This window comes from Lissotriton vulgaris, chromosome 1_1 (genome assembly GCF_964263255.1).
Source record: "Lissotriton vulgaris chromosome 1_1, aLisVul1.2, whole genome shotgun sequence".
NCBI lineage: Eukaryota > Metazoa > Chordata > Amphibia > Caudata > Salamandridae > Lissotriton > Lissotriton vulgaris.
The window spans coordinates 1,346,882,939-1,346,907,084 of record NC_141685.1 but is presented as its reverse complement, the minus strand read 5'-3'; the positions used below and the strand labels follow the sequence as shown (position 1 = coordinate 1,346,907,084).

At 48.6% G+C, this 24,146-nt stretch overlaps 1 protein-coding gene and 1 pseudogene across 3 annotated transcripts in view; both read left to right on the top strand.

Moving 5' to 3' along the window:
- Positions 1-24,146, top strand: part of R3HDM2 (R3H domain containing 2) — a 921,072-nt gene that overhangs the window by 535,682 nt on the left and 361,244 nt on the right. The window lies entirely within an intron of this gene.
- Positions 20,829-21,674, top strand: LOC147749146 (uncharacterized; annotated as a pseudogene).

The window sequence follows — 24,146 nt, the reverse complement described above, 5'->3', positions numbered from 1 at the left end:
CTAATGGAAAGGACTCCATTTAAAAAATGCACCCAGTGTGGAGCTAAATTTCCACACAGCGACCATCACAAGGTCTACAACCTTTGTCTCTCACCAGAACACGAAGAAAAACATTGCCAGGCCTGCGCCTCCTTTCGATCCAAGAAAACTATCCGTGATCGCTGGGCTTGATGACACATCATGGCGCAATGATCGGCACCGGTACATGAAGATATCTTCAATGAAGGCCCGACGTCCCAGAGGCAGACAATTCAGAGGAGCTAGAGTATCCGATGACTCCGATGACCACATCACTTCAGGGCAACGAGTGAGTACAACTGCCTCTGACCATACCCCACCCAAAAAGAAGGCTCCGGTCAAAACTTTGTCTGTAGGCCTTAGTTGTGTCCGAAAGAAAACTTCAGAAGCCCCGCCTCTAGTTTCTGCTCCGAAGACCAAAGAAAAGCCTTCCGGCGGCACGGGACCGAGCAAGCCACACATCAGTGCCCCAAAAGCACCATCTGTACCGAAAGCAGGAACATATCCCGCTGTCTCTAAAAAGGGCTCGGCGCCAAGTACTTCGGCACCGAAAAACCAAAAGGCCTTGGACCCCAAGACACCTCAAAAACCTTCGAATCTGAAAAAAAATTCGGACTCTACGCCGAAGAACCTAAAAACCTCTTCAAAGGCTCCAGACAAACTTAAACCACATTCAGAACAAAAAAATTGGCGCCGAAAGCACACTCCAACGAGGAAGAACTGTTTCTAGCAGATCCCATTGATCCGAAACAGAAAACCCTGCATGTGGACCCTAAAACTGGCCAAATTACCAGTATCCCCACGAACAAGAGAAAATTGGACACCCCACACATTCCTGCGGTGCCTGTGAAGAAAAAACTGCACAACTTCACCATTTAGACCCTCTTTTCCTGTTCTTCATACTGAGCCTTTCTCTCCTCCAAAGTCTCCTATACTTCCTCCATACTCACCACCACCAAAGGATGATGACCTAGGGGGTGGGGGTGGAAAAAATGACCCCTTCAATGATCCTGATAATGACACTGACGCTCCTTTTATAGAGGTCCCTCAAAAAACATCAGCACAGATACTGCTTCCTCCTCCTACAAAAGTCTTACACAAACATCCCCCAACAAGGGTTATTTCCGAGGTGGGTGCAGGGGAAATAACAACAAAGGGAGAGGCAGAGGTAACAATACTCACACCTCCCCCACTAACAAACAGTGACTTCCCTCCACTCCCTCCAGACCATTCTACTCTGGTCGGAGGGAGACTCTCCCAGTTTCTACCTGTCTGGAATTCCATTACTACAGACAAGTGGGTAAGAAATATTATCCAGTATGGTTACTGCCTGGAACTTACTGCAACTCACCCCAACACACCGCCCAAACATCCCATGTCCACAGAACATCTAACACTACTCAAACAGGAAGTTCTCTCACTGCTTCAAAAGCATGCAATAGAACCAGTTCCACTAGAGCATCAAGGGACAGGAGTTTACTCCCTATATTTTCTAATCTCCAAAAAGGACGGTACTCTCAGACCAATACTGGACCTCAGACCTCTAAATTTCTACAGGGTCAGATCACTTTTATATGATCACTTTTCAACAAGTGCTTCCACTACTTCAACAAGGCGACTTCCTTGCAACATTAGATCTCAAGGACGCCTACTTCCATATTCCCATACACCCTGCTCATAGGAAATATCTAAGATTCACAGTGGGCGGCCAACATGATCAGTTCAAGGTTCTCCCATTCGGGGTAACAGCACCCAGGGTCTTCACAAAGTGTCTTGCGGTGGTAGCTGCACACTTGCGTAGACAGCAAATCCATGTGTTTCCATACCAGGACAACTGGCTGATTAAAGCCAAGTCACACAGTCAGTGTGTTAATCACACTCACCAAACAATTCTACTGCTGCATCACTTGGGGTTCACAATCAACCACGCCAAGTCACCTCTACAGCCCTCCTACCTACATCCGTATCTAGAGCCACCGTAGACACTTCCAAAGCTCTAGCATACCCTAATCCAGCCAGGATAGGAAGTCTGCAAACCCTTATCACAAAATTTCAACCACAACACTCCCTTCCAGCTCGAGTGTTTATGCAGCTCATAGGAATGATGGCCTCTTGCATTTTCATAGTACCTCACCTCACGCAAGACTTCAGATGCGCCCCTTACACGAATGCTTAGCATGTCAGTGGAATTGGGCTCAAGGTCAACTTACAGATCTGGTGTTGGTGGACAGCAGCACACATCACTCTCTGCAGTGGTGGAACACACAAAAACTTTCCAGAGGGCGGCCGTTCCTAGAGCCAATTCCACAGATAGTGCTAACAGCGGACACATCTTTCACCGGCTGGGGAGCCCAACTCTAAAACCATGCGATTCAGGACAAGTGGACCACCCAACAAAAACTGCTCCACATCAGTCACCTAGAATTACTAGCAATATTTCTAGCGTTAATGTCGTTCCAAGCACATCTTTTCAACAAAACTGTCCTGGTCCGCACAGACAATATGACTGCAATGTATTACATACAAAAACAAGGAGGAATACACTCATTGCAGCTGTCTCAGCTAGCACAAGGTATATGGACATGGGCCATTCCACAAAATATATATCTTCTGGCAGAACATTTTCCAGGATTGCACAATTAGATTTCCGATCTGCTCAGTCATCAGACACAGCAGATCCACGATTGGGAACTTCATCCTCAAGTTCTTCAACCATTTTTTCCGATGTGGAGCCACCCAGACGTAGATCTGTTCGCCACACACGCAAACGCAAAATGCCCAACCACTCCCACTCATTCCACTATTAGTACGCAAGCTCAAGCAACAGTCTCTCAAAATTATCCTAGTTGCTCCCACATGGGCCCGGCAACCATGGTTCACAACACTCATCAAACTCTCAGTAGTTCCACACCAAAGATTACATCTCTCCCCAACACTGCTAACGCAGAACCATGGAGAGATAAGGCACCCAGATCCAGCACAATTGAATCTAGCAATCTGGCTCCTGAAGTCCTTGAGTTTGGTCACCTTAACCTCCCACCGGACTGTATGAACATTATCAAAGAAGCCAGACGTCCTACTAGCGCACGCTATGCAGCCAAATGGAAATGTTACTGCAATCACATCAAAATTGACCCGCTAGATGCTTCAATTCAGAACATCATTTGCTAAATGCTGCATCTACAAAGATGTAATCTAGCATACTCATCCATAAGATTACATCTGGCTGCTCTTGCCGCCTACCTGTAAAACAGACAAGATTCTTTGTTCAGAGTACCTGCTATCAAAGCTTTTATTGAAGGCTTTAAAAGGATAACTCCTCCCACACTGCCACCTTCTCCAGTGTGAAATCTAGGCTCATGGTCCTCCATTTGAACCTTTACACAAATGTGAACTGCAGTTCCTTACATGGAAAGTATCTTTCCTTGTTGCATATAGCAAAAACACGGGGCCCCCTCTACCAGTATTTTAGGCCAGGGAAAAGAGGGGGATTTAAAGTCTATACAATACTAGATATTTCCCTCATAGCCTATACTTCATTTTCATTTGAACATTGTTCATATTAGCTTAAACAAACATCAGAATACAACAGTGACACATGTAATCATCTCAGTGTTATTTTATCAAAAGCTTGTTTCTCTTTCTTTTTAAATGAAAATATATGTTCGAGGCATATGCGCTGCAGATTACACACTATGCATAGATGGCCACCTAGTGTTGAGCCCGGATGTTTGCAGTTTGTTTTGTTGTAGAAAAGTCTTTGGAAGTCACGGGATAGGTGACTCCTCCTTTGGGTGATACTGCGCATGAGCATCGGCTCCATCCTCAGATTGTTTTTTTTTCGCCACCGGGCTCGGATGTGTTTCCAGCGCTCCGTGTTGGAACCGATTTCCTTTGGCGCGCAAAATAAAAATATATTTTTTTATTTTCTTTGAGCACTTTTTCATACAAACATATTATACATACTTATTTCTTAGCTTTACATGGTTATAAATCCATCCTCATTGGTTAATAAGTATTCAGATCAAGAAATTACATAAAAGGACATAACAAAAGAAATACTTTCTAGAAAAAAACTCATAATCACCCTGGTTAGAATTTAATAAATAGAACCATACTACAATCAATAAAAAATTATGCCACAAATTCATCCACTTTCACACCACCACATACATCCAGTATCTGTACACAGTTGAGTGTATTGAGTGGCCAGGAAAAACCTGCCACAACTAGAACCACAATACACAGCTCGGGGTTCCACGCAACGTCGATGCGCGTTTCGTTGGGGTTGAGATGTAAAGACCACCTTCCTCAGGACCTACCCAGATAATCACTCCAAACTTGCAATGACCAGGGAGTAAATATATTGTTTATTCAAAAATCCAGATTTAAAAGGACTCCTATAGAGTTCCAAAACCGGGGTCCAGCCGGATCACCAGTTAGAAGTATCACAGCAATCCAATAGTTTTGTCGGTGTCGCATATAATTATCATTGTACTCAAATATTTGATTCCGAAAACATCATCTGATTGGAGTATTCGCAGGCATACAAATAATTGTTCTCAAAACAAGGGATAATCTTATAGCTTTGATCTTTTAATTATCGTTCATGGTCTTCCGTAAAACTATTTTTTGACATGTGGATACCTTTAGCTCTTTATCCTTCATTAGATTTTCCTGGTTCCTCTGTGCCAGACACCCGATGACACTGCAAACCTTGTTGCAATCACCTCTCTCAGGAGAGTAAGTGAGATCCAGGCTTTAACCATACAAGAACCATTCTTACAAATACATCGTAACTAGGTGGTTCATCAAACCAATCCAAAATTCCTTCCCATAGTAATCTCTGCTTTTCATCTTAATCAATCTGTGGAGTTACCAGTGTTCAAAACCCAGATTCCATTGCAGAGGGAGCTCTTCACACACTAGACGTAAAAAGAGCTCTACTTTTACAATGACACGACTAAACCTTTTAGAAAGACAAACCAACTGTGTGTAGCCTTCTCTCCACCCCATAAAGGAAACCCAATCTCTAAAGCTGGATTTGCCAGGTGGATAGTTAAATGCATTCAAATATGCTACCAAAAGGCAAAACGCATATTAACAATTCCCCCTAGAGCACACTCAACACGTAAACTAGGGGCATCCATGGCATTCTTAGTGAACATTCCCCTAGAAGATATTTGTACGGCAGCTACATGGTCTACTTCATACACCTTCACCAAACACTATTGTGTCGACGTGCAGGCAAAGCAACAGGCTTCTGTAGGCCAAGCTGTTCTTAAGACACTTTTCCAAACCCCTGCAACAGATACAGGTGACCACCGCTAACAGAGACACTGCTTACAGACTATGCAAAAGTATGTATTCTGCAGCTCATATGTCTCGAACTGAAAATGCTACTTAACAGTATGCATCTGTTCTTGGCATGTAGAGCTACAGAATACCATACGTCCACCCGCCTCCCTGGGACCTGTATCTGTTCCACTGTTATCTTACTTAGATACAGTCACATGGACATTTTTTCTGTTTCTTACAAACTCCATCATTTCCCATCATGGCGAAAAACAATCTAAGGATGGAGTCGACGCCCATGCGCACTATCGTCCAAAGGAGGAGTCTCTTATCTCGTGACTACAAAGACTTCTTCCAAGACAACAACAAGGTGCAAGCATCCGAGTCCAACAGCAGATGGCGATCTATGCAAAAGTATGATATTCTGCAGCTCTATATGCCAAGAACAGATGCATACTGGTAAGTAGCATTTTCCTTTAGGGGCGTTATGGGGAGCGAAGGGCATTAGCCAAAGGGCTACATAAACCTGGGGTCGCTACCCCCCTGTATGACCTCTTCCTGTGGGCCTAACCCTGTCCCAGAGTTCCTAATTCCACCGTAAGCAAGATGGTGGAAGCCTTTTTTGTGGAGCACACCAGGTAGCCTACCTTCGGGGTTTAACTAGCCTGGTGGTATAACATGCCTACTGCATAGAAAATTTCCCACTTGTCCTGGTGCCAAATTGGCCTCCGGGCAGGGGGTGGAATCTCTCAGGTCTGGTGAAAACCGGAGTTGCATATCAATGGTGGCAGGGACTTTGAAGCCCCTGGCCTTGAAATGTTAATTCGCTAGCCATCCTACTGGAAGAGGTGTGAACACCTTCATCCGGAGTAGGCATTGTGTCTTGCCTCTGAGTGCTCGGTGTTGAAACCTGTCTGTGTTGGCAGGCTGGGCAATACCAGTCAGCCATCACCCTAGATACTGGTAGGTTTTTCAGGGGGCATCTCGAATGAGCCCTCTTGGTGCATGTCATAATAAATCTAGTACTAGCAAAAGTACAGATTTATTAAGATATTGTGTTTGATACCAACCACCATAGGTTTCAGTGAAGCCATCATGTAGCTAGAGAACTTGCAGTGACCAGTGCCTAATACATATACTTAATATAGCTTCCCTGTTCACTTGTACCATCTAGTAACTGAACTAGGCAGCCCAAGGCCATAGCTGCTCGGGCAGATATGCCTTCACATCTAATATAATGCACCCTGCCTTTGATTTACACCGCCTGCTGTAGGGGTGACATATAAAACATATATAAAACACCACATGGCACACTCACTATGTTCCATGCCAAAGTCACTGTGGTGACTTTGGCTTGGCACACAATGTGTGCCATGTCGTGTTTTCACTCATGGTTTGCACCATGGCATGCAGTCTGCAAGGGCCACCTGCATACTATTTGTATGGGGTCCCTTAGGGTGGCATAATACATGCCTCAGTCCTTAGGGACCCTCTTTAGCACCTATGCCCTCGATATCGGGGGTACCACTTACTAGGGATCTGCAGGGGTGCTAAAGTGTTTGCTAATTGTGTTACAATGAAACCATTTTACCTAGTTTTTAGGGGAAACACTGGCACTGCAGCCTGGGTAGCAGGGACCCAGTGCACATCAGTCTGGTTGCCTGGTTGCCCCCACGCTCCCCGCCTGCTGCCTGCCTCCTACCTGCTGCCTGCCTGCTGCCTGCTGACGCCAATCCAGCCCGGCGCCCCAGCCGCCGCAGGGCCGCCCGCCTCGATCGCCGATCCAGCCCGGCGCCCCAGCCGCCGCAGGGCCGCCCGCCTCGATTTTCGCGCCGGTTTTTGCCCCGCCCCCCCGCCTGCCGATAGGACCACGCGCTCCCCGCCTCCCAGCTGACCCGCCCTCCCGGCTCCCTTCTTAAGGGGACCCCGACCCCGGATCAGCAGCGACCACTGTGCCCTCGGCCTGGTTGCCCCCCACGCTCCCCGCCTGCTGCCTGCCTCCTACCTGCTGCCTGCCTGCTGACGCCAATCCAGCCCGGCGCCCCAGCCGCCGCAGGGCCGCCCGCCTCGATCGCCGATCCAGCCCGGCGCCCCAGCCGCCGCAGGGCCGCCCGCCTCTATTTTCGCGCCGGTTTTTGCCGCGACCCCGCCCCCCCGCCTGCCGATAGGACCACGCGCTCCCCGCCTCCCAGCTGACCCGCCCTCCCGGCTCCCTTCTTATGACGCCCCCTCAGCGACCGCGCAGCGGACGCGCGCAGCGGGAGCGCCGACTGAGCGCCTAAGGTGCGCCAAAGGTAAGCCCGTCTGCGCCCACGACCGCGCCCAGTGCCAGGACCCCTGGCCCCCGCAGATCCCAGCCCACCCGCCGGACGTACGACGCCGCCACCCTCATCGCACTCAACGACGGACGAGTCCCGGGATGCTACCGTGCCACCCCGAGACGCTCCCACGGACCCTTCTGCTGCACTGCCTGCAAGTTCACCTGCATCCGGACCTGCCTCGCACCAGCACCCGCCAAGACGAACACCAGCAGCAACCACCTCAAGTGCATCCTGCTCAACACCCGCTCAGTCCACAGACACGCCATCGAACTCTGGAACCTCATCGACACCACAGCTCCTGACGTTGCCTTCCTCACGGAGACCTGGATGAACGCCTCTTCAGCGCCCGACATAGCCATCGCCATCCCAGAGGGCTACAAGATCACCCGGAGGGACCGCACCGCCAACCAGATAGGAGGAGGCATCGCCATCATCCACAGGGACACCATCCGCATCACGACCTACACCGACGACATCCTGACTACCGCCGAACACCTACACTTCCAGATCCACACCGACCCGAAGACCACCCTCAGAGGCACCCTGATCTACCGACCCCCGGGACCACGCACACAATTCAGCTAGGACATCGCCGACTTCGTCAGCCCGCATGCCCTCCCCTCCGCTGACTACATCCTCCTGGGGGACCTCAACTTCGACCTGGAGAACAACAAGGACCGCAACACCACCACCCTGCTCGACAACCTCGCCAACCTCTGACTCAAGCAGCTGGTGACCACCCCCACCCACCTCGCCGGACACACACTCGACGCCGTCTTCTCATCCAGCAAAGACATCGCCTTCAGCCACGCCACAGGACTCCACTGGACGGACCACAGCTGCGTCCACTTCACCTTCAGAAGAACGACGATCCACCACCACCAGCAACAGGTCGCCCGCAGAAGCTGGAGCAAGATCACAGCCGACCAGCTCGCCGCTTCCCTGAGCCAGCACCCTCCCGCCAGCTCAGCGAACCCCAGCCAGGCCGCCAACAACCTCACGAAGTGGATCAGCAACTGCGCGGACGAACTCGCCCCACTGAGGACCCCGCCCAGCAGACCCGGCAGCAAGAAGGCCCCATGGTTCACCGACGAACTCAAGAGCTCCAAGAAGAACTGCCGAGCCCTCGAGAAAGCCTGGAGAAGGGAGCCAACACCGGACAACATGACCACCCTCAAGCTTGCCACCCGGAAGCACCACCAACTGATCCGCGACACCAAGAAAACTGCATTCAAGGACCGGCTGGACAACAACGCACACAACAGCAAGGAACTCTTCAACATCGTGAAAGAGCTCTCCAACCCCAACGCCGGAAACGACATCACCCCATCGCAAGAACTCTGCAACTCCCTCGCCTCCTACTTCCACAACAAGATCGCGGACATACACAACAGCTTCAACACCCAACCGACGAACGCCACGTCCGACACGACCGAACCACCGCCCCCCACCACCACCCTCCGCGCCTGGACTCCGATCAGCACCGAAGACACCGTCCGCATGATGAACTCCATCCACTCCGGATCTCCGACCGACCCCTGCCCTCACCACGTCTTCAACAAGGCCGACGCTGTCATCGCACCCCACCTGCGGGACATCATCAACACCTCCTTCACCACCGCCACCTTCCCTGAGAGCTGGAAGCACGCCGAACTCAGCGCTCTACTCAAGAAACCAACAGCGGACCCCACCGAACTCAAGAATTACCGCCCCATCTCGCTGCTCCCGTTTCCGGCCAAAGTCATCGAGAAGACCGTCAACAAGCAACTGGCCGCCTTCCTCGAGACGAACGGATCCCTCGACCCCTCACAGTCTGGCTTCCGAGCCAACCACAGCACCGAGACCGCCCTCATCGCTGCCACCGATGACATCCGAACCCTGATGGACAACGGAGAAACAGCGGCCCTCATCCTCCTAGACCTCTCCGCGGCCTTCGACACCGTCTGCCACCGCACCCTAGTGCAGCGCCTCAGCAACGTCGGAATCCAGGAGAAGGCACTGGAATGGATCATCTCCTTCCTCGACGGAAGAACACAGAGTCCGTCTACCACCGTACAAGTCAGAGGCCACCGAAGTCATCTGCGGCGTCCCTCAAGGATCCTCGCTGAGCCCAACCCTCTTCAACGTCTACATGAGCCCCCTCGCGGCCATCGCACGCCAACACAACCTCAACATCATCTCCTACGCCGACGATACCCAGCTGATCCTCTCCCTGACCAACGACCCCGCCGCCGCCAGAGCCAACCTTCACGAAGGAATGAAAGAGGTAGCCGAGTGGATGTCGACCAGCCTCCTGAAGCTGAACTCGGACAAGACGGAAGTCCTCATCCTGGGATCCTCGCCCTCCGCCTGGGACGACTCCTGGTGGCCCCCCGCCCTGGGAACCGCACCCAAACCGACAGACCACGCACGCAGCCTGGGCTTCATCCTGGACTCCTCCCTCTCCATGACCAAGCAAGTCAACGCCGTCTCCTCGTCATGCTTCAACATCCTGCGCATGCTACGGAAGATCGTCGACGGCCTCCTCAGCACTGAAAACCGTCTCTACGTCGACGACAACAGTGTCGACGACGACGGCCTCGTCGGCGTCTTCCTCGTCGACGAAAACGACACCTTCATCGTCGACGAGTAGACCGCTGTCATCTACGGTTCCCTCGACGACTAGGACTACGTCGTCGACGCGGTCGACGCCGAGGACATCGACGACAACCCCGTCGACGAAAGCCACAACGTCGACGAAGCCTCCATCGTCGACGAGGAGCACCCCGTCGACGGCTACGAAGCCGTCGACGACGGAAAAGGTGCCGTCGGCGAGAACACCGTCGACGAGGACATCGACGACGGATATACCGTCGACGAAGGGTAAAATTCCGCCAACGACGGAAAGCTCTTTGGTGGCACCATCGACACAGGCGTCGACGGCAACTACTACCTGGAAGGAATCCGAGCTGCTCTCACATGCTATGGATGCCCAGACGTCCCATGTCACGATCAGGATTACTAAAAAAACCAATTACACCGGACATGACATCACCTAATAAGGTGCAACAACTAACACCATCCTGCTTCTTACAAGACCAGGAACTGGATGAGGAACCGTTTACCCAGGCCACTAGCCCTTCGGAACTGGTGCTTAAGTGCCAGAGTACAGATGAGGAGCAAGATGTTGAGGAACCTGTGAATCAAGCTGTCCATACTCGGGTACCCACACAAGTGACACCAATGGTGTGCCTGCCAGCATCCTTAGATTCGGATCTGCGATTCCTCATCCAAGACTATAAAGAGCGGTTTCCAGAAAAAGCCACTCCTGTTGCTCCTCCGGCTCCGCAGGTACCTGCGCCCGTACCACGACATAAGCCCCCTCCGCTGGTACTTTCTAGAACTCAGGATCCAGCACAAGACACCATCTCGTCCGATGACGATGAGAGGGACCATGAAGAAGGGGAAGTCCGCGATGATGACACAGACCCTGACGCAGATCAGGACTACGTCACTCACTCTCCAGCCTCTCCAGAGCCACAGTCTTCGGAATCTCCACCTGCAGACATTGGCGGCTTCCATAACCTCATTGAAAGGGCAGCCAAAAGGTTCCATATGTCCATGGAAACACAGGAGACTGAATGTTTCCTTTATGATTTTAAGGAACCTGCGAAGAAAACAACAAGATCGATCCCGATCATTGACTACCTACTGAAACAGGGCAAACAACTCATGCAGACGCCAGCTTCTCTGCAGGTAGTAGTGCCCAGACTTGACAAAAAATACAAAGCTACATCTTCGGCACCAGCATGCCTCACGGGTCACCCCAAGGCAGACTCCGTGGTCACTCAGGCAGCGCAGAAGAATTCGCGAAACCCTGCATCTCCCTTATCTACACCACCCGATAAAGAAGGCAGGAAGCTGGATGCCATCGGAAAACGCTTTTCCACCACGTCTGCGACGACGGTGAAGATCGCCAATTCTATTGCACTCCTGGGCCGATACAACCGCCAGCTCTGGGCGAACATCGCGCCCTACCTCGCTGACCTTCCAGAGGATTTGAAAGAGGAGGCACACTCGCTACTCCTTGAGGGCCAAACATCGGCTTCGGAATTGATCGACTGTGCCATCGACGTAGCCATGACTGGCTTCAGACAGCTGGCGGGCGCTGCTGTTCTAAGACGTCAAGGTTGGCTTAAGGCCACCTCCTTCCGACAGGAGGTTCAAACTAAAATAATTGATATGCCGTATGATGGCGAACATCTTTTCGGCGAAAAGATCGATGAAGCCCTCACCACAATCAAAAAGGACGCCGATACAGCCAGAGCTCTGGGAACTCTACAATCTAGAAATCAGTCCTTTCGTGGCAACAGAGGGAGAGGACAACTACGTACAGAGGTTCCTACCAAAATAGGTCCTCCTATTCGTACTCCCAGGGCAAGACGCAGTTCCAACAGCGTCAAAACCAGTCGGGACGTCAAACTTCCTACAACAAATCGTCCTACAGGGGAAAAGGTCAGAAAAGACCCGCAGGCAATCGCCAATGACTCTATCAATTGGCCAGCCCCTCCACCATCACATTCTTTACGACTTGGAGGAAAACTCTCCTTTTTCCTACAGAATTGGCGACAAATAACGACGGACCGGTGGGTTTTACAACTTCTCCAATTCGACCACTCACTGGAATTCCTTTCAAATCCCCCAACGACACCACCTGCCAAGCGCCCTCACAGACACCTACGGCTGCTTCTTCAGGAAATAGCTTCCATGCTTCAAAAGGGCGCAATAGAAAAAGTTCCACACGCCCAAAAGGGGAAGGATTCTACTCCCACTTCTTCCTAATTCACAAAAAAGGCAAGAAATGGAGACCGATCCTCGACCTGAGAGCGCTCAATGTGTTCCTAAAGAAACAGTCGTTCCGTATGGTCACACTACAAGAGATCCTGGGACTCCTGGAAAAAGGCGACTACATGACATCGCTAGATCTTCAGGACGCCTACTATCACATCCCTATCCTCAAAGGACACAGGAAGTACCTCGGGTTCGCAGTAGCAGGAATCCACTACCAATTCTGTGTTCTCCCGTTCGGCCTCAAATCTGCCCCACGGATATTTACAAAATGCCTCTCTCCTGTCGCAGCCTTTCTTCGTCAACAGGGACACCAGGTTTTCCCATACCTGGACGACTGGCTGGTAAAGGCTCCGTCGGCAACAGCCGCAGCCGCGTCTTCCAGCGCCTGTCTGCTTGGTTTCAGTGATGACTTCTCTCTGTTGAGGGTCAGGCCTAGTTGGCGGAAAAGATGCAAAGCCATCACTTTCCTTGGAGCGACCCTGGACACGGAACGCGCAAGAGCCTTCCCATCGAAGGAGAGAAAATCGAAACTTATCTCCTTAGCCACGTTAGTGGCATCCAAAAAGACTCTGACTGTCCGTATCTTCAAGTCGCTCCTCGGCATGATGTCTTCATGCATTCTGCTCATCCCACACTGCCGTCTAAAAATGCGCCCCCTTCAGGAAGAACTGACAAGACAGTGGACACAAGCTGCGGGATTATTCGAAGACCGCATACGAGTCACTCAATCTATAGTCAACCATTTACAATGGTGGAGGTCGACCAAACACCTGTCGCAGGGACTGCCATTCCTGCTCCCGGCGCAACCACATGTAGTCACGACGGACGCATCCCTAGAGGGCTGGGGTGCGGTCCTGCAAGAACTACAGATCAACGGCAAATGGACGCCGCAGGAATCCAAACTCCATATCAACATTCTGGAGCTAAGGGCAGTCTTTCTGGCGCTCCAATCGTTCCTCCCACGCATCCGAAACTCCCCAGTGCTAGTCAGGACAGACAACACCACGACGATGCACTACCTGAACAAACAGGGAGGGACGCGTTCTCTCTCTCTCTCTCTCGAATCTCAGAGAGTCTGGAATTGGCTCCTCCAGCATGGAATAACACTCAAAGCCGAATACGTTCCGGGCAAAGACAATGTCCTAGCGGACGCCCTAAGCAGGGAACAGTATCTATCCCACGAATGGGAGCTGGATGCGGAGGCGATAAACTACATCTTTGCGGAGTGGGGAACACCGCAGATAGACCTCTTTGCCACCAGGGAGAACGCCAAATGCCCAAGCTTCGCAAGCAGGCTTCCCCAACCAGGAACACTAGGGAATGCATTTTCCATAGCTTGGCGGAACGTGTTTGCTTACGCCTTTCCGCCATTTCCACTGATACCCAGGGTAATCAGGAAGATGAAATCGGAGCCCTGCACCCTGATTCTCATCGCCCCATCCTGGCCGAGGCAGCATTGGTACACGGAACTTCATCGCCTGTCTATCCAACCGCCTCTTCGCCTACACAGTCATCCGACCCTGCTCACAATGTCCCAAGGACAGGTTCTCCACCCGAACCTGGGCCCTCTGAAGTTATCAGCCTGGCTCCTGAATACCGCGAATTCAGCCACCTTAACATTCCGCAGGAGTGTAGAGATGTTCTCGCTAAAGCTAGAGCTGACAGCACTAAAAAGACCTATTCTCTCAAATGGAAGCGCTTCTGTGTCTGGTGTGCGAAAGAAGACCTACACCCTTTCCATGTCACCCCACAGCAACTGCTGCCATATCTGCTACATCTGGCGCAGTCAGGACTTGCACATGCGTCCATCAAGGTACACCTAGCAGCAATATCCAGGTTCACAAGAACTTCTAAGGGTCCTTCCCTGTGGGCGGACAGGCTTATCAAACAATTCCTGAAAGGCCTATTCAGGTCCTTTCCAAGACCAAAGCCTATCCCACCGTCATGGCACCTCAACGTGGTCCTTCACCAACTGATGAAGCATCCCTTCAAGCCTATCCACAAAACGGATATCAAATTCCTTTCGTGGAAGACGGCCCTCCTCCTGGCCCTAACCTCAGCCAGAAGGGTTGGTGAATTGCAAGCCCTCTCCATCCAAGACCCTTTCTTACAATTCAGAGAGGACAGAGTCATCCTGCGTACTAACCCACGATTCATACCCAAAGTCCCATCGGACTTCCATCTTAATGAGCCAGTGGTTCTCAAATCGTTCTTTCCAAACCCAACTACTTAGATCTGAAGAGATGCCTCAAATTCTATATCGACAGAACAAGACAATTCAGAAAATCATCCCAACTCTTTCTCGCATTCAGCAGACCAAGGAAGGGCATGCCTCTGACGAAGCAAAGTATATCAAGGTGGATCTCTTCAGCGATAACTTTCTGCCATGACAAGGCTGGGCGGCCTTTGGACTCGCGGGCCAAAGCCCATTCCACGCGAGCCATGTCCACGTCTGCGGCACTGTTTGCTGGAGTGCCACTCCTGGACATCTGTAGAGCGGCGACCTGGAAGTCCCCGCATACCTTCACCAGGCACTACTGCTTGGATGCTGAGCTGACGAAAGATGCAGCAGTGGGCAGAGCAGTGCTTCGCCATCTGTTCCAGTGAGGTGAGCCTTCTTTCTTCCCACCATCCTTGACTGGTATGCACATCTCTTTATTACTAGATACTACATGACATTATATGTTGTTGATTTACAGTCGCGGATATGTTCTATCTGCAGACTTATATATGCTGTACCAACACAGAATGTGCATATTGTATTGCTTGCTACTCTGATTCAGGCATGTGAATCTATGAAAGACACCCAAATACTGGATAAGAAATGCGTTACTTACCTGTAACTGCAGTTATCCAGTATTAGTGTCTTTCATAGATTCACATGCACCCTCCCGCCTCCCCTGGAAGGACTCACCTCTCTCTAACATGTTTACACCTAACTAGCTTGGTGCGTACGAAAATCTGAGAGACTGAGGCTCCTGACAGGAAGGTTCTAGAGGGAGGTAGTAGCTGATTGGCTGTTTCTCTTTACTTTGGTCCTTTTTACAAAAGGACACAGATAGGCTACCAAGGTGGGACCCTTGGGCCTACTCTGTTTGGTCCTTCCTACATAAGGACCTAGATAGGACACTAAGGTGAGACCCTTAGGCCTATTCTTTTATATGTATGTCTTAGGACATTACTTTTTTATATACCGGAGGCTCCCGTCTCGACGACGGGGAATGATTCAGGCATGTGAATCTATGAAAGACACTAATACTGGATAACTGCAGTTACAGGTAAGTAACGCATTTCTTCTCCCTGGATCTTGCCAGAACCCTCATAGAATCTAAACTTTGTACTCGCACAACTTATAGGTCCTCCATTTGAGACGCTCCACACCTTCCCCCTTCTGTTCATCTCTTGGAAGGTGGCATTTCTTGTTGCTGTCACCTCACTCTGGTATTAACCCTGAAAGAACCCTTCTTCCAAGTACATGGGGATAGGATTGTCCTCCTCACCAATCCCAAATTACTGCCTAAGGTGGTCTCTCACTTCCATGTTAATCAGTCCATTGACCTTCCTGTCCCCACCCCCCACAACTGATTCAGTTGCGTAACAGGCTCTCCATACTTTGATCATAAAATGAGCCCTCATGTTCTATGTTGGGAGAACCAGACAATTTTGAAAAAGACAACACATTTTTGTTACTTTCTCAGAACCCCACAAAGGAAAGGCTCTATCCAACTCAGACATTGCAAGAAAGATAGTTAAATGCATCCAGACGTTACATGGGATACTAAAGCAAGAGGACTTTACCTGTTCTTAACGCACACTCTGCTCTGAAGAAAGGAGCCTCTATGGCTTTCCTGGGGAACATCCCAATAGCTGATCTATGCAAAACAGCCAGCTGGTTCACATCTCACACTTTCACAAAACATTACTGTGTGGATGTCCTAGATCACCAAAAAGCTAATGCTGGCCAGGCAGTTCTTCGTACACTCTTTCAGTCTACTGCAGCACCCACTGGCTAGCCATAACTTTTTGGGAGAACTGCTTTACAGTCTATGCACAGCATGTGTATCTACAGCCACACATTTTGAAAGGAGAATGTTAATCACCCTATGTCTGTTCATGGTATTTAGTCCTGTAAATTCACATGCACTCACCCTCCTCCTAGGATGCCTATGGCCTTTGCAGTCTTACTTTCGGTTTTTCCTTTTATGCATGGACATCTCCCAATCTCGGCACTTCACATTCCACCCTCACCTGCCGTGTGGGACAACAATCTGACAATGGGGTCAATGACCATGCGCATTATTGCCAAGAGTAGGAGTCACAGTACCTTGTGACTCAAAATACTTGTTTAAAGAAAAACAATTTGCAGACAGTCGGACCCAACACCAGATGCCAGGAGTATACACAGCATGTGAATCTGTATAACGACATACCATGAACAGATTTTTACAGAGTTGAGTAGCATTTTCCTCCTGGTAGACAATCTATTTACCTGCAGATTTCTCACTGACCCCTCCACTATCGCCATCTGGTGGACAAAATCCTTCTAACTTTTACAAAGTTAATTATGCACTGAACAAATATTCAAGTTTCTGGCTTGAATACACCCCAACAATTGCAGCAAAAAACAGAGCAGAAATGACATTAGGGCACTAGTCCAGAGACTTTATGACTCTGATGATGTTCTTTCAACTCCATATCTGATGTCATGGCAGAATCCGCTCCACCTACTGGCACAACAGAAATATTGCAAAACTTTCGGGATCCAGAGTGCATCTAGGATGTTCAAAGGAGAGGATCTGCAGGTAGCTAGAGCGAACACCAGATGGTTCCTGAAGGCAAGTAACTTTTCTAAGTGATTCAGTACTTGAGGAAGTTCTGGATACAATAGTTTCTGAAGCATAAGCTTCACATAAGATTGCCATGAAACAACGGATTCAGATCTCAGCTGCCAGACTACTTGTGCATATCAAACTGCAAGACCACATCTCACCTGCCTTGAGAGCCCTTCATTGGTTACCAGTTGCCAGAAGATCCACGTTCAAGCTACTTCATATCACCCAAAAAGCAATACATGGAATGGGACGCTCTTCATCCGGAACAAAATCACCAAACACATTCAACAAATGCACTTCCGCTCTAAAGGGGCATCTTGCTTCAAAATCCAAGGTACAACAATAAAAACATGGGAGGCATATTCTTCTCTGGTCAAGCACCCAAACTATGGAACTCTTTACCTCCAACATAAGATCCACCGACAATCACCACATAAGCACCATAAACAAACAGAAATTTACAGCCTATTCCTCTGCATTGAAGCATTTATTTTCACTATAGATCTGTACCTATCTTTGTATATTGCTTAGTATAAACATTTAGAATAATTATGTTGTTAAAAATAAAAAAATAAAAAATCAACTTTGGTCTACATGTACTTGCTTCCATTGTGCAGATATGTACTTTCCATGTACTTGGATCTGTGTCTGTTACTTTTCTCCTGAAAGAGCATATCCAATGCACTACCCTATTTCTCATCCTGTACCTCTATCAATACCTTTAATCTAAATATGCTTACCTCCTTTATGCATCTATATACTTTCAATGTACTTATGCATCTATATATGTATCACTTTCTTCTAATTTAGCTTTTCCAATGTACTACCCTATTTCTCAGCCTATACTTCTCTCAATATGTCTTCTAGCCCAACTTTGACCCATCTCAAACTTTTCTACTACTCTTTCCAATGCACTACCCTATCTCTCAACCTATACATTTATCAATATATCTTCTACATCCACTCTGTCATTTATCCCAAACCCCATACCACTACTATGATCCCCCAAATAACCCTTTTTTAGACTCTCTCCTACTCTACCCCTCCTTGCATCATCTGATACCTCTTTTACTATACTGATCCCCCAAAACGAACCTTTCTAAACTTTTCCCTCTGACACTGCCCCTCCAAAACTCCTTTTACTCATCCAAAAGCCTCCTCCTACTGCTATGACCTAAAAAAATAAAGAAAATTTAAATCCCTCACTCTTCTATCCTTCCACTATCCTTTTCAACCAAAATAACAGACTAACATGTTCATTCTCAAATTCCATATTCCACTATACTAATTCACCACTAATTCTTTATGGGTTCCAGAGTAGCGTGCTACTTGCCAATAACGCGTTCATCAGGGTTACAAGCGCTACATAAATGCAAACCTTTTTCTACCCCTCCCCAACCCTTCTCAATCCAAATAACGAACATCTCCACCACTCAAATTACTTTCATGTTTCACCATACTAATTCAACACTAATCTTTATAGGTTTCGGAGTAGCGTGCTACTCTCCAAAAAAGCACTTCAAATCCCCATCAGGGGTGACCAGCGCTATATAAATGCAAACCTATTTCCCTCTTCTATCCCGCCACCTACCCTTCTCTATTCAAATAACTGAATAACATATCCACCACTCAAATTACTTAATATTTCACTATACTAATTTTCAACACTAATCCTTTATGGGTACTGGAGTAGCGTGCTACTCGCCAGAAAAGCGCTTCAACACCCATCAAGGGTAACAGTTGCTATATGAATGCAAACCTTTCTTCCCCTTCTTTCCCTCCGCTATCCTTCTCACTCCAGATAACTAATATCGATCACTCAAATTACTTTCATATTTCACCATATTAATTCAACACTAATCCTCTATGGGTCCCGGAGTAGCGTGCTACTCACCCAAAAAGCGCTTCAACACCTCGTCAGGGGTAGTAAGCGCTATATAAATGCAAGTTCGAGGCATATGGGCTGCAGATGGTACATTTATGAATAGATCGCCATCTGGTGTTGGGCTCGGATGATTGCACTTTGTTTTTCTCCTGGAGAAGTCTTTGTCGTCATAGATGACTCCTCCTCTTGGTGTTAGTGCGCATGGGCATCGGCTCCATCCTTAGATTGTTTTTTTCCGCCATCGGGTTCGGATGAGGATCGAAGCGCTCCGGACCGACTTCGGTAAAAAACAGTATATTCGGCGCATAAAACTTTCCAATTCGACGGTATTGTTACCGAACGCGACTTCACTTCCATCTCGACGCGTTTCGAAGAACGAAGACTACGAGAAGACCAACGCGACGTAGTCCAGCCCGGAGTCCATGGAAAGGACTCCATTCAAAAAATGTCCAACGTGTGGTGCTAAGTTTCCACACAAGGACCTACACGAGGTGTGCAACCTCTGCTTGTCCCCTGAACACGAATCCAGGGACTGTGAAGCCTGTGCAGCATTTTCTTCAAAATCGACTATTAGAAACCGTCGAGCCCGAAGACACGTGGTATCGAGAATGCAGTCACAAGCAATCCCGGAGCTGTTCGAGGACCAGCACCCAGAAGAGGAGGAAGAGGAGGCTGACGAGGCGGGGTCAGAAGCGGACGAGTCCGACGTCGACGAAATCGGCGTCCAACAAACCGTGAGTGACGACGTCCCTTTACCAAAAAACAGACCCCGCACGGTGTCGACCCCGCCCTCGAGCCCGGTCAGACAACCGAAAAAAGTTTCCGACGCCCCGCCTTCGGGCCCGGCAACGAAACCGAAACCGAAACACTCGGCCTCCCATCATGGTGGTTCCGATAAACGGCCCACATCGACACCGAAGCTCCATGGCAAGGAAAGCTCGAAGTCGAAACAGTCCATGTCGACACCGAAACACGTTTCGACGTCAAACACCCTCGACACCGGGGACATCCTCGACACCGAAAACATCGGATCCGAATAAAATCTCGGTGCCGAAAATACAAATGGACAGTAATAAGAAAAAACACCTTTCGGACCCGAAAACTGCGGTACCGACACAGGAATATAAAACAGATCCTAAACAAAAGACTCTGTTTATAGATCCAAAAACTGGCAAGGTAGTCACAGAACTACCTAAAAAGAGGAAGAATGAACAGTCGGACGACAAGACTCATCCGAAGAAGAGAACCATGGGGACAAATACAACTCCTCCCCCTTCTCCAAGACCTAGAGACACACCCTCTTCCCCTCTCCCTCACAATAGGCCAAATATTCCTCCCACACGACCATCTACACCTACAACAGATGTAGAGAGTGACACAGGGGAGGGGGAACATCCTAGGGATGATGAAGACACAATCCCAGAGGAGGCAGACCCATGGGAGGAGTACAATGTAGGGTCAGATAACGATGACGACCCTGAATTGTACCCTTCAAAACCCTCACCTCCTGATGATAACACTGGTTTTGCACAACTCATTAATAGAGCAGCAATATATCACAAGGTAGAACTACATGCAGAACCTCAAATAGAGGATTTCTTATTAGAAACACTACCTACTGCACAAAGAACATCAGGAACACTACCAATGCTTAAGGGCCTTCTCAGTCATACATCAGAGATATTCAAAGACCCAGTGAGGGCTAGGGTACTGAACCCAAGAATCGATAAGAAATATAGGGCAGCTCCAAAAGACCCAATATTCATTAAAGGGCAAATTCCTCTAGACTCACTAGTGGTCACAAACGCTCGTAAGAGAGCAAACTCTTTATCCACAGGAGAAGCTCCACCTCCTGACAAAGAGTCTAAGCTAATAGATGCCTCTGGCAAGAGAGTAGCATCTCAAGCGGCAAACAGCTGGCGCATAGCTAATACACAGGCACTACTGGCAAGGTATGACAGAGCGCATTATGATGAACTAGAAAAACTCATCACACATCTCCCTAAAGAACATCAAAAGAGGGCAGATCAACTCATACAAGAAGGGAAGTTAATTACTAACACTTCAATCAAGTGCGCCCTAGACGCGGCAGACACTGCAGCAAGATCTACAAACACAAGCATCATGTTAAGGAGACATGCATGGCTCAGGGTATCAGGGTTCAAACAAGAGGTACAAACATCATTACTGAACCAACCTTTTGATGGGAAAACACTTTTCGGCACAGGGACAGATGAGGCCTTAGAAAAGATGAAAAAAGATACCGAAACGGCTAAATCAATGGGAGCATTGCAACAGCCGACACAAAGAGGTTCCTTTCGTAGATCCGCCTATAGAGGAGGATCCAAAAATACAAGTACAAGCCAGCAACAAACCTCTTTTACACCTACATCACCCAGAGGTAATTAAAGAGGTGGCTACAGAGGTAGCAACAACAAGGGTAGAGGTCGCGGAAACAACAACAACCGCAACTCTCCAACCCCAAAACAGTGACTTCATACAGCTCCCCCCAGACCATATAACACCGGTCGGGGGACGCCTATCACAGTTCCTACCTGTCTGGGAAAACATCACATCAGACAGGTGGGTGCGACAAATTATCCAACATGGTTATTGCCTGGAACTCACATCTACCCCGCCAAACATCCCCCCCAGACAGCGTCCAATGAAACAAGATCACCTGACACTGTTAAAGCAGGAAGTACTATCCCTGCTAGAAAAGCATGCCATAGAGAAGGTTCCACAGCACCAACAAGGAACAGGAGTATACTCCCTATACTTCCTAATTCCCAAAAAGGTCGGGTCTCTAAGGCCAATACTGGACCTAAGACCTCTCAACGCATACATAAATTCGGAACATTTCCACACGGTCACGCTACAACAGGTACTTCCTTTACTGAAGAAAGGGGACTTTCTTTCTACACTGGATCTAAAAGACGCTTACTTTCATATTCCGATTCACAAGGCCCACAGGAAATACCTCAGGTTTGTGGTAGAAGGACAACATTATCAATTCAAAGTCCTTCCGTTTGGTGTCACAACAGCACCAAGGGTGTTCACAAAATGTCTGGCAGTGGTGGCAGCTCACCTAAGAAGACAACAAATACATGTCTTCCCATACTTGGACGACTGGCTAATAAAGGCCAAGTCACAAGAGGAATGTCTTCAAAACACACAAAAGACAATTCAGCTACTACACCAGCTAGGGTTCACGGTGAACTACACAGTCACACCTACAACCAAGCAAGGTTCAACAATATCTGGGGGCTACTATAGACACAGGAAAAGCCAAGGTATACCCCAATCCAGTCAGGATTCAAACAATGCTTACAATCATTCAAAGATTCCAGCCACAACACTCACTACCAGCAAGAGTGTTTATGCAGCTATTGGGGATGATGTCATCCTGCATACTGCTAATACCATATGCCAAACTACAAATGCGTCCGCTACAAGAATGCTTAGCGACACAGTGGAATCAGGCTCAAGGACAGATTACAGATCTGGTGTTGGTAGACGACCGCACACACCGCTCTCTGAAGTGGTGGAACACAAACATTGCCAAGGGGCGGTCGTTCCTAGAACCAATTCCACAGGTGACAATAACAGCAGACGCATCGCTCACAGGATGGGGAGCACATATGGAGAAATACACAGTACAAGGAAGGTGGAGTGTGCAGGAAAAAAGACTGCACATCAATCATCTAGAACTACTAGCAGTATTTCTAGCATTGAAAGCCTTCCAAATACATGTTACCAACAAAGCAGTCCTGATCAGAACAGACAACATGACAGCAATGTATTATATTCAAAAACAGGGGGGGACGCACGCTCTCCAACTATCCAGACTAGCACAGGAAATCTGGAGATGGGCCATTCCTCAAAACATCTATCTGTTAGCCGAACACCTACCAGGAGTTCAAAATCAGATAGCAGACATCTTAAGCAGACAGTCGGAACAAATACACGAATGGGAACTGCACCAACAAATACTGCAGCCATTCTTCCAAAGATGGGGACAACCAGAGATAGATCTCTTTGCCACCCATCAGAACGCAAAATGCCAAAGCTTCGCGTCCAGGTACCCACACCACCTGTCGCAGGGCAATGCGTTATGGATAAATTGGTCCAACAAATTTGCATACGCTTTTCCCCCTCTCCCACTAATCCCATTAGTGGTCAGAAAGCTGCAACAACACTCAATGACCATGATACTAGTGGCACCCACGTGGGCAAGACAACCGTGGTTCACCACGCTCCTGCAACTCTCACAAGTGCCACATCAAAAGCTAAGAATTCTACCCATGCATCTTACACAGAACCATGGAGAAATAATGCACCCAGATCCCACACAACTGAACCTAGCGATCTGGCTCCTGAAATCCTAGAATTTGGGTACTTAGATCTACCACCAAATTGCATGGAGATAATTAAACAAGCGAGATGTCCCACCACCAGAGCATGCTATGCAGCTAAGTGGAAGAGGTTTGCTATACACTGTACTACTAATAATATCAACCCTCTAGACGTATCAACAAGGGAGATTATTTGCTACTTACTACACTTACAGCAATGTAATCTCGCATACACATCTATCAGGGTACATCTAGCAGCTATAACAGCGTACCTACAAAACAGGCAGCACATATCACTGTTTAGAGTGCCAGCGATAAAAGCCTTCATGGAAGGCCTTAAAAGAGTCATTCCACCAAGATTACCACCTTCCCCGGTCTGGAACCTCAATGTAGTACTCACCAGACTAATGGGACCACCTTTCGAACCTATGCATAGGTGCGAAATACAATTCCTTACATGGAAGGTGGCTTTCCTGATAGCCATTACCTCACTCAGGAGAGTAAGTGAATTACAGGCATTGACAATACAAGAACCATTCCTGCAGTTACACCAGAATAAAGTGGTTCTTAGAACAAACCCAAAGTTCTTGCCTAAAGTAATTTCGGCATT